Source organism: Mytilus californianus, unplaced genomic scaffold (assembly GCF_021869535.1).
Source record: "Mytilus californianus isolate M0D057914Y unplaced genomic scaffold, xbMytCali1.0.p SCAF_13, whole genome shotgun sequence".
Taxonomy (NCBI): Eukaryota; Metazoa; Mollusca; class Bivalvia; order Mytilida; family Mytilidae; genus Mytilus; species Mytilus californianus.
In genome coordinates this window covers 21,952,826-21,969,006 of record NW_026262615.1, presented here as the reverse complement: position 1 = coordinate 21,969,006, position 16,181 = coordinate 21,952,826, and the positions used below count along the sequence as shown (strand labels likewise).

Genomic DNA, 16,181 nt, shown 5'->3' with positions numbered 1-16,181 from the left:
GGGGTGACCTTATCCTTTATTTTGTATATTATTGTTTTTATATTTTGAATTTTTATATTTTTGAGGACGAGCGAATCAGGTGAGTGAGTGTGTCAGTATGTTTTTCATTTGTAGACGAAACACAAGCCTTGTATCTTTGATGGGTTACTTCCTTTGATATTCAATAATACTTTTTTTTTTGTATCGGAAATTTGAAATAATAGGAGAGTGACGAGACGTGTTTATATCATTGCAAAGGATTAAACGAATTTTTTAACAATTATTTGATAATGTCTAAAGTTATTATAGTACTGCAATTTTAGGGGAAATATGATTGATTGATTGCTGTTTTCTGAACGTACAGTGGCAAATATTTCATGCAGATTTATGACCAAGAGAAGAAATGTCAAACAAGAAATACGAAGTTGCATGCGTTGTCGTTGAAAAAGAATTAAAAAACATTTCCAATAAAAGTACACAAAACCAGTGTATATAATGTGCGAATCCTGAAATACAATTTTCACTGTATCCGTTATGAATTTCTAATGTAGAATGATAAATAAACAAACCACAAATTCATGATTTTTTAATAGAATAAGAAATAAGATATAATGTGTACTGTTTTTATAAATTCATGATATAGGTATGAGATGCGGTCGGGTTTTCATCGCGCTTACAGCCATCCAGGTGTAAAATTGATACACAAATAGATAAATATTAAGAATAGTTCACGAACAGAGCGTGCAAGAGATTTAAAAGCAGCAGTTAAGTTTCATTTGCAGAAAAATGTTCCTTTTAACATAATTAATAATGTTGTATAACTTAAAACAGGTTTTATACCTTGATCTTTTCCTCAATATTGACACAGATGGACGACTTCACACGAAAATCAATGATAAACGGGACGATTTCAACTTCCCAATTATCAATTTCCCATTTCTCAGCAGTAACATACCCTCTGTCCCTTCGTATGGTGTTTACATATCTCAATTGATACGTTATTCTCGTGCTTGTTCACACTATACAGACTTCATATACAGGAGTGTGCTCCTTACGCAGAAACTGCTCCAACAAATTTAAGAGGACAGATTAAAAATGACACTCCGTAAATTTTACAGACACCATCACGAATTGGTTGGTCCATACGATGTGTCTTTGTCTAAACTAACTAAGGACATTTTTACCACGTGTTAGATTGTGGTTTGTCATTACGTCGTCTGATCTTTTAATTACCGAACGTGACTTATTCCCGATTGTAACTGTTTTGCTATGTGTAAAACCGCATTGCTATAAGACGTGTCACGGTACTATTCTATTCCAAATTCATGTATTTAATTTTGATGTTATATTTGTTATTCTCGTCGGATTTTGTCAAATGTCTTAACGTCTTTTCTGTTAGCGGTATACTACTGTTGCCTTTATTTGTTATTCAGCTTGTTGATATTGAATTAAAATCCACTATGTTGTTTAAATTATGCAATTCATGTTTACTGTCGAATAATGATACTAAACTTTCATTTTCACTGTAGGGGCGATTCATTTCTATTGCACATGCAATGCATTTTCACGGAAGGAAATTAATTAATTTTCATCACATAACGTCTTAATTCAGCCGACTCTCTAACAAAATTTATGAAGTCAGACGGATTGATTATATGTGACCCGCCACGACATTTCCAGGCTTATGGAGTTGATGATTATTACTTTTATCAAGTTAAAACATTGTTACACGAACTCGTTTAGTTTGAAAATTGAACGTTTGTCTACTTTCGGTTTTGTTTTGTTTATGCATTGATATGGAAATTTATAATAGTTAGAATCAGAAACGGACAGGTTGTGGTTAGCAAACCCGGATATATTCCGATCGATATTGGTAAAAATAAGGGCCGTCATTCAAACGTTTTAGCAATAAGGGTTAGGTATTCTATAAACACTCATAGGAATAAGATATTTGGTATCGTCCAAAGTAAATGCTATGGTCCAAAACCTAGTATAAAACCTGATGTGCTGTCAGAATAAGGGTCGCTTAATGGATAGTCCAGACGTCTCAAAGAAGCAAAAAGGTAATTATATAATTATTTACACTTTATAAAAGATTAAATAGATTCCGAATAAGAATCTATCTGCGTACCTGAATAAGTTTGCAGGGATATTAAAAGTTGTACCCACGCACCGGGTAATAGGTGCATAGGCGACTGTGCGGTAATAGTGCACGGGTAAATACGTGCATTGGTTAAGCAGTGCACAGGCGGATCAGGTCAGATAGTGCACAGGCGGAACAAGTCAGATAGTGCACAGGATAGCAGTGCACAGGATAGTAGTGCATAGGTAGAATACAGCAAAGTTTTGGATAGTGCATAGGTTAGCACTGCTTGCTACTAGACACATAAGGTCTGTGCAACACATTGCTGGTTAATGACAGAGGCCAAATTAACAAGTTAAAGATCGATATCTAAGAGACGGTGTATCTTCCAATATCCAGGGGTAACTTCTGGTACGATACCCATAAGTCACTACACCGAGAACGTGACATAATTTTGGTGGCAGCGTTTGGATATTGGTAAGTGCATCGATAATTGAATAAATATGGATGATTAACAACAGCATATAAGTACGCTAGAGGAAGATGTTAAGCAAAGTAGGGAGAAATTGAGACAAACTCAAAACCCTTGGCTTTTGACACCACCACACTCTACCCCAAAAGAGCAACCTAGAAACCTGACGGATTCTGGTATTGTTCAGACGAGGCGCACGGATTTCGGCAATGTCACAGAGCGCACAGTCCAAACACAGCTTCAACGAGCATTGTTTGGACCTTACATAAGTGAGCAAGGCCCGGGAGTCCGTCCTAAGCAAGTGCAATACAACACAACTAGCGCCGCACCCTGTACCAGTAGCGGAGGTTCAGTGGAGATTTCTCCTATCTTAAGATGTAACCAAAGGAATGCAAGACAGGTTGTCAATTACCAGGAAAAGTACACACGCCAGGAAAGAATACAAGGAGAGAAATCAAACTGGCCAATTATGATGGGTCTGGCGAATGGGTTGATTTTAAATCGCACTTTGATGCATGTGCTATCATCAATATTTGGAATGAATATGAAAAGGGGCTTTATCTTGCCGCTGCCCTTCGAGGGCACGCACAGAGTGTATTCAGCGATTTACCAACTGACAAGAAAATGGATTATGAGACCTTAGTGAAATCATTAGAAGAGCAATTTTTGCTCCTCCAAATCAGAACGAACTATACAGAGTTCAGTTGAAGGAGAGACGCCAGCGCGCAAGTGAAACCTTGCCAGAACTAGGACAAACTATACGGCGATTAGTAAACAGAGCATACCCACTAGCACCCATTGAAGTCAAAGAAACATTATCAAAGGATTATTTCTTAGATGCATTGCACGATAATGAGATGAGGATAAAAACTAAACAACCCAGACCGCAAAACTTAAACCAAGCAATCTGTTTAGCTGTCGAACTTGATGCGTTCTACAAATCAGGGAAAAGACAAGATTTTGTAAAACCTCAAATGCGGGCTACGAATGTAGATACTAGTACACAAGTGGTATCTTCTAAGGACGATAAATTCACAGAAATGATGGACTTGTTTTCTAAGCAATTAGAATCACTCCGAACGGAGTTAAATGAATTCAAAAAGAGTGGACAAAGGAACTCTGCCGCTTCGGAATGGAAAAGAAATCAGCAATGTTACAACTGCGGTAAATATGGACATTCTAAGCGAGAATGTAGGCTTCGAAAGCAAGGCGGTAATGGCAACGTTCAATATAGGAACTCTGAGAATGGCTCCGGAAGGCCAGTACATTCTAAATCAAGAAGACAGCGGAGAAAACAAATCAAATTGAATGTCCAAAATACCTCTACGAAAGAAGCATGGGCAGATATAGACGTTGCTATAGGAAATATAAAGGCAAGTTTTCTGGTAGACACAGCCACTGTCACTCTTATATCAAATAAACTATTCAATAGTTTGAGAAAGGAAGAGATGCCAAAGCTCAATCAAGTGGTTCAAACTATTATGTCAGCAAACGGAACTGAATTAAAAGTTGCGGGAAAAGGAGAATTTCACATCGAGATTGATCAAAACGTATATTTATCAAAGGCAGTAGTAGCGGATCTTGCTATAGAGGGTATAATTGGTTTAGATTTTCTCAAGAAAAATAAATGTCTGATTAATTTGCTATAATCAGGTGATACCACTGAACTTCACTGGACAGCTTGGTTGTTATAGAGTGTCAGTAGTTGAAGATACATGCATACATCCAGGTACAGGAGCTTTGGTCCGAGGTCACATTAACGAATATCCGTCAACAAAGAATGAAGTAGGCTTAGGAATCATTGAACCCTGTGACAAATTCATAGCAAAGGACAGCGCCTTAATGGCAAGAACTTTAGTTAAAGCCTCAGAAACCGTACCACTGCGCTTTATGAATGTATCGAATGTAGTGAGGATAATTCGAGCCGGGACAATTGTAGGAAATATAAGCCCTGTCAAGGATGTGATAAGCGACGACAAAAATATTACTGTTATACAAAAGGATCATGACCTAAGAATTGAGTCACAATAATTACTGAGTAACTGCAGCGGAAATCTTAGGCAGGAGCAAAAACGAGGAGTTAAAAATCTTCTTAATGAATACAAAGATCTTTTTGCAGCATTCGACAGGGACTTAGGTAGAACTAACTTGGTGCGCCACACATTAAATACAGGAAATAATGCACCAGTAAAACAACCGACTCGCCGCAGACCTATATATATGCGAGAGGAAGTCGATAGGCATATTGATGATATGCGGGAACGCGAAGTAATTGAGCCAGTCGACGGTCCCTGGTCGTCTGGGATAGTACTGGTAAAGAAAAAGGATTGTACTACGCGCTTTTGCGTTGATTATCGCAAGGTTAACGATTTAACAGTAAAAGACGCATATCCACTACCCCGCGTCGACGACTCATTGGAGCAATTGTCCGGAAAGAAATGGTTCTCTACTTTAGACCTGTGTTCGGGATACTGGCAGGTGGAAATGGAAGAGAAAGATCGCCCAAAAACTGCATTTGCCACCCGACGGGGACTGTTTCAATTTCGACAGATGCCATTCGGTCTGGCCTGCGCACCAGCAACCTTCGAAAGATTGATGGAAAGGGTATAGGCGGGACTACAGTGATGTATATGTCTAGTCTATCTGGACTATATAATTGTAGTTGGGAAGTCTTTTGAGGAGATGCTCAAGAATCTTCGATTGGTTTTTGATCGGCTGAAGGGGCTGGCTTAAAGCTTAAGCCCAAAAAGTGCACACTATTTGCAAAGAAAGTTAACTTTCTTGGACATGTCGTCACCGCAGAAGGGGTAGCCACGGATCCAGAAAAGATAAAGAGCATCAAAGGTTTGCCCATTCCAGTTGATGCGAGCGAATTACGTTCATTCTTGGGTCTTTGTGGTTATTACCGGAGGTACATAGAAAATGTTGCAAAAATCTCTAAATGTCTCCATCAACTAACCGAAAAAGGACGGAAGTTCTTATGGATAGAATAATGTCAGGAAGCTTTCGAAGCCTTGAAAGGAAAGCTAACTAAAGCACCCATTCTCGTTCATCCAGACCTATCTAGACCCTTTATCCTAGATACTGACGCGAGTAATAACGCTATCGGAGCTGTGCTATCACAGGAAATTGATGGTAAAGAGAGTCATTGCTTTTGGAAGCAGAACCCTATCAAAAACAGAACGGAAATATTGTGTCACCAGAAAAGAACTTTTATCAGTGGTACACTTTGTCAAAACTTTTCGTCATTTCTGTATGGCCGAACATTCATCGTTCGAACCGACCACAGCTCATTGCAATGGTTGTTAAACTTCAAAAACGCAGAGGGACAATTAGTAAGATGGCTTGAGGTGTTGAGTACGTATGACATGAAAATAAAACACAGACCAGGAAGTCAGCACCGAAACGCAGATGCGTTTAGTAGGATACCTTGTAGACAGTGTGGATATAGCTCGGAATGGAGGGCACAACAACTTGTACTTACAGTGTCATCAAAGCCCGATGAATGTGAAGGAGACACGAAGGACGACACAGAAATATCACTCAAACATCTTCAAGACAATGACAAAAATTTGCAAATTGTAAGACAGTGGGTACAAGATGGACACAAGCCTTACCTCAAAAACCTAGGCGAGTACAATTTTGTTCTTAAAAGCTTATGGTCGCAGTTTGATGACCTGAAGATTCAGGATGGAGTTCTTTCGAATTGCACAAAGATAGCAACAAATGTAGAGTGATAGTATCCCTCACAGAAAGACGTCGAATACTTAAGCAGTGTCACGATAACAAGACGTCAGGCCACCTTGGCATCAAGAAAACACTATCTAGAATCAATGATAGATTCTATTGGCCTGGTTTACGACAGGACGTAGTAGCATATATAGCCGGATGTGAAGTCTGTGCTAAAAGAAAAGGTCCAAATAAACGACAAAGGGCTCCTATGCAGCTGCAGAAATCGGGTTACCCAATGCAAAGGATTGCAATGGATATATTGGGAGAACTACCCGAAACTGAGAGAGGACAAAAGTATATCCTAGGCATAAGCGATTATTACAGCAAATGGACTGAAAGCTTTCCAATGCCTAACATGCTTGCGTCAACTATAGCCAATATATTAGTAACAGAGGTTATTACGCGTTTTGGCGTGCCTACTGTAGTTCACTCTGACCAAGGAGCGCAGTTTGAGAGCGAATTATTTCAAAAAATGTGTCAGTTATTATAGATAGACAAGACTAGAACCACGCCCTATCATCCGCAGTGTGACGGAATGGTAGAGAAATTTAATGGCACATTGGCAAAAATGTTGACTGCTTATGTTGATGAACACCATTCCAATTGGGATTGCTTACTGCCCTACGTTATGATGACATATAGATCAGCTCAACATGAGACCACAGGATGTACGCCTAATCGCATGATGTTAGGTCGCGAAGTTGTTACACCTGTGGACCTTATGTACGAGGTTCCTGATTATTTTAAGAAAATTCCACAAAACAAATGGGCGTGGGAACTTCAAGAACGAATGGAAGAAGCTCACCACTTTGTTAGAAAACATGTAGGACAGGAAATGTTGCGTCAGAAAAAGTATTAAGACAAATAGTTAAACTGGAGCAAGTTTAGGACAGACGACCAAGTATATGTATTCTTTTTCAATTTGAAAAGCTCGCCATTCTCCAAAATTCACATCACCCTGGCGTGGTCCTTTTCGAGTACCCAAAGAATACTCGGATGTTAACTATCTCATTAACTGTGGTAGGCGTGGTCGACCAGAGGTTATACATGTAGATAGAATGAGGTTGTGCAAGGGCCAACTTTTGAGAGGAGAAACAGTCTGAGAGAGGAACGAAAACGAAAATCAAGATGATACTTTTGAGCCGGAAAGTGTGGTGCCCGAAATTTCTAATGATGAGCCTGATAGTGAGGGCAAAGTGATTCAAGGGATAAATCAGACTACACAGGGCGTTCACACAGGGTTACCAAGCAGCCGGCATGGCTGCATGATTTTGTTAGATAATGTGGATCGCATTGTCGTATATATATATATATTCTTTATCATGTACTAAAATATATGAATAAATATAGATATGTATATAAAGTTAATTTCTACAGAATATGCAGACAAAAGTTATTCAGTTATTTTTATTTTCTATTGCAGAATTGGTGAAGACAAAAGTTACAGTAAGAAATAGACAGGACTGGCGCTGCCTTTTTTGTAATACAGATTGTAAAACTGAGGCTGCATGGGATGTACACACGCTCAAATGTGCAAAAGAAAAGAGAGAAAAGGAAAAGTTTCGGTGCACAGAGTCTGGATGTAATTATGCTTCGGCAAGAAAACAGGATTTAAACAGACATAGGAAAAGAGTTCATGGTCTAGAGAAAGCTCTAGAGGAGTCAGACTGGGAAACACAGAATCCTGGTGATTTGTTGGATATTATTGATACGCCTGATGATCAGCGAACTGTGCGCAAACCAACCAAACCAAACCCAGTAGTAGCTCCTAAAAAGAAGCAGGAACTTATGGACATATTACAAAATCAATATCTCCAAAGAAGATTCCCAGAGAGTCGTTCAATGTATCCACAGCGCCAGCTTCAGTCGTTAGTGACAGTATTGGTTCGGAATTTGACGATTCCACTATTTTCAGTGCAGTCTGGACGGCTACCCCAGTTGTATCAGAGAGCTCCGGTATTGTACCAAGCTCAATCTCGCCAAATATTGTAGTTTCAACACCTATAGTGAGTGCACCAATGCCAATACTACCTTTGTCTGTGGACAATTGCACTCAAACTGAAAGATTGAGCCATCATCATCGCCTCCGACGTAAACGTCATTTCATTGACAATCAGGGCATTCTTGTCTCAGAAACAGAGGAATAAGAATGGGATGATTTTAAGAACACTATCTTTTTGACACACATACCAACCAGAGAGGTTGAAGGTAGTTATCAGACAGTGCCGTTAATTATATATAATTAAGTGCATGTCATAAGTAGGAAACTGGACGTTTTATGAGTTATAAGGACACTTAATTATAGAAGTTGTTTTGGAGTCTAGATTAACAGACAGTTTTATTTGTAATTAAAAGTGAGGGAATCACTACTATAAATGTTATTTTGTTGTATATTTTAATATGTATGTCCGTCGGATTGGGACGTTAAATCCGAGGTCCCGTGTTCAGGGAGTACCACGCTTTGTTCACGTTAAAGATCCCTCTTAACAAGCTCTTTGAGTGGTTCATAAGTGGCCGGTTGTTAGGCAAAATTATTTCATACCGGTTTTGGCTTTGTGATGTTTTCAGTGGTTTTCAAATGTATCATTTGGTTTGTTGGTTTTCATGTTAAAAATTGATTGCTTAAAAATCTGTCAGCATGCATATTTGAAATCAAGACGTAAAACGACTTAAGGGTACTTAGGATAAAGTTGATATATTTAAGTTGATAAACTTATAAAACGTTTCCTCCAATGTTAAGACAATATTATATAATTGAGTGGGAATCTTGTCATGTCGGGTAGATAATATATCTACGAGTTGTTCTAGTGGTTAGTTACTGAAGAAGTAGCAGTTGTTTCATGATATTCATATTTGAGGTTTTTGAATGACATGGCTTGAGGCAATACCCGGATAGAGTTTGGGACTGAAAAATGTCCACTTGATGTAGATGTGCTCAATTGATATCGATAAATGCAGGGACGCATTTCCTGGAGGCGTGGATAATGTGATGAAAATAGTTCACCTGTTTTATTTTACAAGGGTTCAACTGATTATTACTTTTGTCAAGTTAAAACATTGTTACACGAACTTGTTTAGTTTGAAAATTGAACGTTTGTCTACTTTCGGTTTTGTTTTGTTTATGCATTGCTATGGAAATTCATAATAGTTAGAATCAGAAACGGACCGGTTGTGGTTATCAAACCCGGATATATTCCGATCGGTAGTTGTAAAAATAAGGGCCGTCATTCAAACGTTTTAGCAATAAGGGTTAGGTATTCTATAAACACTCATAAGAATAAGACATTTGGTATCGTCCAAAGTAAATGGTATGGTCAAAAACCTAGTATAAAACCTGATGCGCTGTCAGAATAAGGGTCGCCTAATGGATAGTCCAGACGTCTCAAAGAAGCAAAAAGGTAATTATATAATTATTTACACTTTATAAAAGATTAAATAGATTCTGAATAAGAATCTATCTGCGTACCTGAATAAGGTTGCAGGGGTATTAAAAGTTGTACATACGCACCGGGTAATAGGTGCATAGGCGACTGTGCGGTAAAAGTGCACGGGTAAATACGTGCACTGGTGAAGCAGTGCACAGGCGGATCAGGTCAGATAGTGCACAGGATAGCGGTGCACAGGATAGTAGTGCATAGGTAGAATACAGCAAAGTTTTGGATAGTGCATAGGTTAGCACTGATTGCTACTAGACACATAAGGTATGAGCAACACATTGCTGGTTGGTGACAGAGGCCAAATTAACAAATTAAAGATCGATATCTAAGAGACGGTGTAATTTCCAATATCCAGGGGTAAACTCTAGTACGATACCCATAAGTCACTACACCGAATACGTGACAGTAGAACCTCATTGTGAGAAAAACGCCGTTAACTATATGTGACTAGCCACTTCCAGGCTTATGAGGGTACATTGTCTAAAATTTGCTTTTTGTATATTTATCTAGAACATTCTGAAGCAAAAACAAACTCTGTCATGTTATTATGGCCTATTTTTTGTAATAACAATGAAACGAGTCATTTCGAATACCGACATGATAATGAGACTGTTCGATGACGAATTTTTCATTATCGAAGACACCAATTTATAAAATACAAAATTATTGTATTTTATTGGCGCTTAGTAATCTTCAACAGCGTATTTGAAAAAAATTTCAAACGAATTAAATTTACCACATTACAAACAGTTCTTAGCTCTATTTTAGAAAATGTAATTTCAACTTGTTAAAACGAAGTTAGTATAAAATTTGTCAAAGAAAGCTTTTAGAATTCCTTTTTTTTTAATTTGTCTTTTAACTTAGATTAATGATGTATGTCTCTATACAAAGTATGCGACGCGTAGCAGTTTATTAGTAGTTGTTCTCATATATGCATTTGATACGGTGCATTTATCATAGATATATTTTAGACTCCATTTATGAAAATCTATAGAGCAGAGAATTTTGATTTTTTGTATCAATTTAAAATGTAGATTCAAATATTTATATGTCGTTGATACAGACATGTCAAAATCATGATACAACAGGAAATATTCATATGCACGGTCTGAACACAAGAATTTACAGAATAAGCCTATTTCTTACTGAATAGAGAAAAATGGCCAAACGAATTACAGAATACAGAAAGGTAAACCCCCACCCCCTTCGTTTCCCCTAATCCAGACCCTAATATATCATTGTGATGGATAGATTTGTTTGTTCTATTTAACTGTTTTTATTTTCGAAAAGAATATTTGTACAAGGTGTTGTTAATAGATTTCAGATATCTCTTAAATCTACTTTTTACGATTTACTACCGGTACTTTAATTAGATTGCAGTACTAGTACCTCATATTACAAACCAAATACATGTATGATCAAATATACCTAATGTCATCTTATCTACTGCTTATTATTCCAGATATCCAAATTATTACAAAGAAATTAAAATAGCTTTTCCCCGTGTTTTGTTTTAATCAGATATTAATCAAAATTGATAAATGGTATCATTTATGCAGTACAGTGACAGATTCAGGGATGAGGGGTCACAAGTAGTGTCGTCATACATATGTCGTTGATACAGACAGAAAGATATATCATGTTAAAATCATGATACAACAATATGCACGATCTGAACACAAGAATTTACAGAATGAGCATATTTCTTACTGAATAGAGAAAAATGGTCAAAAGTATTACAGAATACAGAAATATAAAACCCCCACCCCCCCCCCCCCCCCCTTTTTTCCCCCTAATCCAGACCCTCATATATCATTGTGACGGATAGTTTTGTTTGTTCTTTTTAACTGTTTTTATTTTCGAAAAGAATATTTGTACAAGTTGTTGTTAATAAATGTAACGGACAATACATACCATGTCCTCTCAGCCGACGTCGTAATTTCATTTTTAATGAAAGAAAGTATTTAAAAGATTCTCTCCCTGTGCAATATGATTTATTAAACTCATTAGGCAGAGCAATTTTTATGACTACTTGCATAAATGTTTAATCGTATTAAATTCTGTTTCAAATTTATATTTATAATAAAAGTTTCAGATCTTTAATATTGAAAACGGGTTAAAATTATTTACTTGCATTAATATTGATATAAAAACATCCAGTTCTTTTTTTTTTTGTGTTTTTTTGTAGATCTAAGAAAAAAAGCAACTCTGTTACACTAAAACAATTGACTAATTAAAATTGTCACATGGTGTCTTCTTATGTCGTCTGAATTACAATGAAAGTTAATGATCTGTAATTTATATATTCCCCATCGGTAATTATTATCTAAAATGTTTATTTGGCATGCCATACTCGATAGAAGTGCGGACGTGAAAGAAAAGCACTCTTCACCAAAACGTAAACGGAGATTACATTCCACGGAGATTACATTTCGATTACTCCGTCATTTATAAAACATAAAATTAAAAATATAGATAATAAAGAAATATAAAAATCTCAGATATAAGTATAACAAGCTACGGGTATATAACTCGAAGTCGTTAGTTTTGCTTTGTTACGGTGGGACAAATCAGCGTCATAAAATGGGCGCTTAACCGGAGAACCAGTGAGTAGCGCAAAGCTAATAAAACCTGAGTTTCAGGAGTAAGTGCATAGGACCTATTCGTATCATGTTTTATATATGGTTCTGTTGCCAATGTTATTTCATTGATACTGTGTCTATCCAGTCTGTATCTGGATATAATATCCATTTCATTTTCAAAATGATCAAATGAAGAAACTGTGGTTCTAATATTGAAGATTCTTCTTATCTAACATTTGCGGCATCTTGATCGAGAATAAAGCCATCTTAGATATGGTTTAATTCATATTCGCGGAAAAAACTACTATCGAGATACGATTGGGTATAGCTGTAGTAAGTTACGCCAGGATTTTAAGTATTATTTACGCTCATCTTAACTTACGACGGCTTTGTGAAACGGCTGTAAAACCTACGATTTAATTACGATGAACGTACGATGACACGTAGACTTACTAAGGCAGGTTCCTGACTTAGGACAGGTGCAAGCGAATGAAGCGGGTTTAAACGTTTTAACAGGCGCCAACCTTCACCCTAACCTGAAATATTAGTGGAACATTACAACATAGAAAGACACACTATAAAATATCAATTTAAATGACTTAACTCAATCAAAAAGACATATTAACAAAAACAAGTAAACATACACATACATATTTGGGACAATAACAAATTAAACAATACATCATACAAGTAAGTTTTGCATAGTGGGCGGACGTTGATAAATGCATTGAAAACTTTACTGCTCCTGGAAAAAAAGATTATATTGAAATGAAAATGTTGCAACTTAGTTTTACAGCCGGACACCTTTTGGGCTCTCAAAGAGTTGTAAGAATTTCTAACGTGGAGAGAACGTGACAATGTAACAAACGCAAGAAATCGGATTTAATGCCCCCATGCAGACTGGACGTGGCTGCGTATGTATATATCCAAACAAACACTCCATTTAGTTGGGTCTAACTGTTAGATCTTAAGTTAGAAGTCTAGCTGACCATATTTCTTTATACAAGGCTACTCTTTTGGTCAGCATTTCTGAAATACCTTCCTTTTTGGTAATAAAGCTCTTCAACTGTTTCGGTTTTTTATAAATCCTTGGCTTTCAAATATTCGGTTATGAGCGTTTCTGATGAAGGTAAATCCAGAAAAGCACTTCGGACGAATAACATTTATAACGTGTCGTTTTTTTTTCATGAGTTGTTTGTTTTGTTTTGCTCTCTGTGTATCATGTATCATTTCAACTACAAAATCCAAAAAACGATGACCAAAAGTATGAAAAGATGATTGCACCTCTGTAGTGCACCTTTGCAAATAATTGTGACCCACCATGACACTCATTGTGAGACAAACGCCGTTAAATATCAACATCACGTAAATTTTGTAAACAAACAAGTTTATTTCTATACTGAATATAAAGTCTGGATGCTTTTCAGCTTTAAATATGACATATAATTCAAAGTTTTAAGCTTAAAGAAAGGAACTAACCAAAGTTGAAACAATCTGTATATTTTACTTTTTAAATTGTTTGTCTAAAACATGAAAAGTTTAGTAAAACACCCTTTTCTTCCGTATTCTTTTGATTGGTGTGTTACAGGTATAAAAATTAGTAGATTTAGTATGATTGCTAATTAGACAATTCTCCACGAGAATACAAATGACGTAGAAGTTCGTAACTATAGGTCACCGTACGGGGCTTCAACAATGAGCATCAACAATGAGCAAAACCCATACCGTAAATCAAGCTATAAAAGGCCCAACAATGTCAAGTGCACAACAATTCAAACAAAAAACTAACGGCCTGATTTATTTACAAAACAATAAAAGAAAAACAAATATGATATACAGCAACAAACGGCAACTACTTCTAAACGTAAGGCTGTCTCCCGTTATATATACTTTTCAACGCTATTGCCTTCTTAAACGTGTAAGGCATTTAAGTTTCCAGACGAATGCAGGTATCTTTAAGACGATCAGGAAGTTTATTTAAACAGGAATATGTATTTTGTCGTAAGAGTGTTATAATGATGTCTTAATGTAGAAATTAAATATGAGGTTTAAACGCGCAATATTATAGATATTTGCCTGAGATCGAGAAAGTTATGTAGCAATCGAATTTATGATGTTGAAGAGCAACTCTTTGTTCAATTTTCAAATCAATATTAGACATTTATCATAGAGGTCAAAAGAAGTCGTAAGAGTTGTTAGTATGGTAGATTTAAAATATAATTTACTTGATAAATACTATATAAATTGAAAATAAATAAAAAAAAATCAAATTTAAGCTTGTTTTCAGATAGTTCCTTCAACTCCCTTAAGACTTAATTGAATGGTGTTTAGTTGTCGTTTCGAAGTATTTGAGAAACGGTATACCATACCGCATTACTTTGGTTACATGTGTGTTTAAAATTCAATATTATCTGCTCTATATAGTTTTCAAACATGTAGTTAAAATCATTAAAATTGCATCATTATAATACATGTAGCATATCTAATGCATATTTTAGGTGTCACTTAGGACAATACGTCTTAAACTGTTACGCTTCGCATGCTATGTCTAGTTAAAACATGCATCATTAAACTGTCAAACTGTATAAGCTTAAAAGAAAATAAAAAATAGATGTGTACTTTATAAATTTATGTATTTGTTAATCAAAAAGTTAAATCAATACTCCATATGTCGATATGAAAAAGACCCAGCACATTAGTATTTCAACAAATCTGTCATAATAACTTGATAGCATGTTGTCTTTCAGTATGTACTAGATAAATATGATATAAGCCAATTTTAGGTCAAGTACCTCCACAAGCATGGAAATCACGTGGCTAGTCACATATCATCCCTATTGGCCTCATTATAAAAATAAGGAGATGTGGTATGATTGCCAATGAGAAAACTATCCACCAAATTTCAAATGAAGTGGATGGTTCATTACCTGTTACGTAATTTTACCTCATTTGTAATCCTTACATGACTTTTGTAAATTTATTGACGTTTGATTTGTTGTCAAAATCTGTTCATTTACAGATTTATTCAGAAAGGTAAGTAATTAAACTATCTGTTTAACTATATTTGTACTTACAAACCGGTATATTGGCAAAACAAATTGAGAGAATGGTATAACCTTAGATGGATTTTGCCTTTTTTGTATGTTCTTAATGGTCATTTAGCTCTTCAACTGTTTCGGTCCTTATACATCCTTGGCTTTCAAATATTCGGCTTCGGGCGTTCCTGTTGTAGGTAAATCGAGATAATCGCTTCGGACGCATGGAATTTATAAAGTGCTGTTTTAATTTATTTTTTTCTTACTTGTGGCATAACTTTCATTCTTAGAAAGGTTAAAAATGAGGACATATCAACAATAACATTGTATCAGGTTGTAAATGTAAATTAAACTTTATGAACTTTGTGCATCCGGGGCTCTTTTGTGTATCAACCTTTATCGAGCCAGGGATATGTAAATACGTAGAAACGTTAGAAGTTGTATGACCAAAACGAGAAAAGGACATTACTTTTAATGTCAACTTTGCCTGAGTGAGTTGAAATCTTAGAGTCAAAGCAGCCTTTCCACAAACGCCTCAATGGCCATAGGAGTGGTACCTCGAAGAAGCCACTTCTCCCAGTTGCTCAGCATTTCACACAATTGGGTCACAATTTGATGACTTTAAACGCATGAAAATCCTAGTGATTGAACAGAACATCCGCTGGAGTGATGCCCAGCGACAGGTTCGGGAAAGTTTTTGGATAAAGGAACTAAATGTACATCATCCAAACGGCATCAATAAGAAATACTAGCAGTTTTATTTTTCACTCGTTTTGGGATGTAAATATACACAGTCACGTATATTTGAGTATCGAGTTTTGTTTTATATTATGATGTTCAAGATTTTGGATTAAATCAATA

General features: G+C 36.3%; 2 protein-coding genes across 2 annotated transcripts in view; both read left to right on the top strand.

Annotated features, from left to right (window-relative positions):
- The window catches only part of LOC127723372 (ileal sodium/bile acid cotransporter-like), an 88,347-nt gene that overhangs the window by 22,745 nt on the left and 49,421 nt on the right, over positions 1–16,181 (top strand). The window lies entirely within an intron of this gene.
- The window catches only part of LOC127723898 (sodium-dependent organic anion transporter-like), a 106,261-nt gene continuing 105,328 nt past the window's right edge, over positions 15,249–16,181 (top strand). Inside the window, exon 1 of the mRNA XM_052230614.1 lies at positions 15,249–15,318. The gene's annotated coding sequence lies outside the window, so the exon portion shown is untranslated. The remainder of the gene's footprint in view (positions 15,319–16,181) is intronic.